Source organism: Cynara cardunculus, assembly GCF_001531365.2.
Source record: "Cynara cardunculus var. scolymus isolate 2C chromosome LG 1, CcrdV1, whole genome shotgun sequence".
In the NCBI taxonomy this organism is placed as follows: Eukaryota; Viridiplantae; Streptophyta; class Magnoliopsida; order Asterales; family Asteraceae; genus Cynara; species Cynara cardunculus.
In genome coordinates, this window is record NC_037528.1 from 6,220,234 (window position 1) to 6,223,325 (window position 3,092).

The window sequence follows — 3,092 nt, forward strand, 5'->3', positions numbered from 1 at the left end:
AGATACTTTAAAAATTATTAGTAACAACATCACAATTGGAAATTAGTAAATCCTTTAGAATCATCAGGTAAAATCTAAGCTATGCATGTCGAAGTTCCAGCATCCGGGCTGATATTTCATTTCTACATAAATCATATATCATTTCTAACCAATACAAAACACATTGATGTAAACCATCATAGGCAAAGCCCATCCTGATGATAAAGACAGTAACTATACGTAAAACTCATACTCATAACGAATTACCAATAAGAATACCTCGGTGGTGGTTTCTTTTGAGAAAACATGTATGATACAACTATACCAGATTTGTTGCTTCATGGAACTTATGGAAGAAGATATCCACAACTTGAATTATCGCTTCAAACAATAACTTGGATATCCCTGCCTCACAACAAAACATGGTCAAAAACTTCCGTCCTCCAAAGATAACCCAAACAGATTATGTTTGAAGAACGAAAGTGTAGCCCCATCTATCCAAGGAAAAAAAGACAACTTCAATTTGTAAGTGCTTCATAAATTAGAAAAAGAAAACATTACAACTAACGATTAAAATTCATTATGGTCATAGAGGTAGGCTAATGGTTTAATGACATCATACCTGAAGAAACATGCTAGTGCCTCCGTGTGTAGTACATAAGATAAAAATTAGTAAGCCAAACAAGGAGGTTGTATTGGAATTTAAAAAAAAATGAAGATAATTTCCCCGAAGAATTTGCATCATTTAGGACTTTGGGGTGCACAGATCCTTCGTAAAGAAGCCGAGGCAAGCAGTGCACACTGAAAAATTGGTGAAAAAAAAATTAGAAGCCAACGTCCATCCTAAGATAAACAATATAATCAAGCTACCTTTTTTATATGAATTTAATCATATATGTTATCTCTTTCCAGCAATTCAAACTTCGTCATGCCACTTTTTAACCAATAACTTTATAAATCAAGAGAAAAGAGGCAGAATAAGTACATACAGTTGGAGCAAACAGTTCAATTTCACTAGTAACATTTGACACCATCTAGCAAATTACTATAGAATTCGTTTGGACTGTAACAAACRCCCATCCTTGTCAGATCCTATAAATACGAACTGCGTTATACACTTACGAAGCATTGCTATCTCCAGGAAATTGAATAAATACTCGAGGATATGAAGATGACTCTTGGGCACCTTTAACCAGCAACGTCTTATAATGAGCAACTTTTTCATCATTCATCACACCTACATGAACGTGAGTAATGAGATGTGCAAAATTGTTTAATCTCATATGCAAGTATTCCATATATATGATTCTCAAAGTCGTATAAGCCAATTAAGTCGGCAAGTTGATAATMTATCATCTTCTTCCCCTGAATACCTCTCAAAGAATTGACACTCCATACCAAAATTTGCAAAAAGAAGATGAAAAAATTGAACATAGTTTGCAGGATCATGCATGTTACAATCRAAAAACACAAAATAAGCTTATAAAAATAGAGGATTTAGGGATGAGGATTGGGACSTGAAGTGTGATGATTCCAACATATGGTGCAGAAAAAGAGTCAAAGCCTAGTGGGTGTGAGACTAAAACATAACCCCCTCCAACAGAGGATAGATGGGCCAGTTTGCGCCTAAAAATCGAGAGGGGGCTAGACAAGTTCAGATCACCYAGAGTCTTGTGTCCCCACAGCCAAATTGGGATATCTGCATTAACAGCCAAATTGGCATAACATGAATAAAATCCATGCCAAATTGGCATGGTGAAGAACCAATKACAAAAATTCCTCATTGTAATAAACAATTCAATTCAAACAAGGACTATAGGATCTGTCTATAAGTTTATTGAATTAAACATTAGAGTAGATGGTGTCATCATTTCTCTAGAGCAATAAACAATGATAGAACTAGAGCTAAATGTTTGTTAGTTCAATATGAAATAGAGGTGAAGATCTCTTTGCGTGTCGATAATTACCTTTATTATATCATCTCAACAATCCCCACAATGCAAAAGTTACACAAAGAAAATAGCAAAACTTCAGCTATTTGATTCTACTCATCATCACTTACCAGAACTTTTATTTTGTTCCTTGAGGCTTAGAAGCTTAATCATCATCATCATTTGTTTCCCATCTTATAAAGCAAGGTGCACATGTCATATTGATCAAGTGGATAACACATTAAAACACGAATCAGTAGTGACGTGCTCCACTCAAARTAGGCATACAAAGTTTTTGTGCTAAAAAAACCTTTTCTTGGATAGGCAAGGGTACGCACCTGATGGTATGGAAAACTTATGAAGTTGTAACAGTGGCAGGAAAGGTCAATTACCCTGCAGTAACATCAATACAATTGAGAAATAATTACGTCAACCCTGAGTTCGTTATCTGGAAGTGGAGACTAACATCATATTTCCCTTCCTTGCATAAGAAGAAAGATATTTACGTGAAGAGTACACGCCTTGTCGGAACATACCTGTTATATTCTTGTCCCTCGGAACATCAACCAACAATGACGAACCTGTGAAGAGAGAACAATCAACAATCAAACACGCAGCCTTTAATCAAATCACATAATTAAACACAATTAAGGACTACGATTTACGATTACCATTGATCACTTCTAAATCGAGGCTATCAACATCGAAGTCTGCATCAAAGTAATGATCAAACATACGTCCAGGGGCATCAACATGAATACCAACATGAGCAAGTAACTTTATAAGCGAAAAGTTGTAAAGTGATCCATTTATCATGGCGGCATTGAGCGAAAGTTGCTGCCTGATTCCTTCCTCAGGCAGCACAGTTGGTGTTYCTGAAGTTATCCGATGTTAGGGTTTTTGCASCTTAAGAAGCCATACCAAAAGCCATTTGTAGCTCTGATAACATCAAGAAAGGGTTTAAAACTTCAATTATAGGAGTATGCAGATATGCAATTGATCAACATACGCTTTCAGAAAAAAGTTATCAACTAACTTGAATCGAATACATACCTTTTATATTCTTGTCCCCATTACATAAACCAACAATGTCGGACCTGTGAAGACAGAACAATCAACAATCGAACACGCAACTTTAAATCAAAATCACATAACTAAACACAATTAAGGACTACGATTTAC

The 3,092-nt window shown here is 35.5% G+C and overlaps 1 long non-coding RNA gene across 2 annotated transcripts; it reads right to left on the minus strand.

Moving 5' to 3' along the window:
- Positions 1 to 2,529, minus strand: LOC112529358. 2 transcript variants are annotated; one of them, XR_003070915.1, is made up of 4 exons: positions 2,447 to 2,529; positions 1,497 to 2,303; positions 969 to 1,216; positions 1 to 780 (listed from the first exon to the last, which is right to left on the minus strand). It is a non-coding gene; the product is annotated as an uncharacterized LOC112529358 (long non-coding RNA). The 2 variants fall into 2 exon arrangements; XR_003070914.1 differs by having other exon boundaries at positions 1 to 1,216.
- Positions 2,530 to 3,092: the final 563 nt, after the last annotated feature.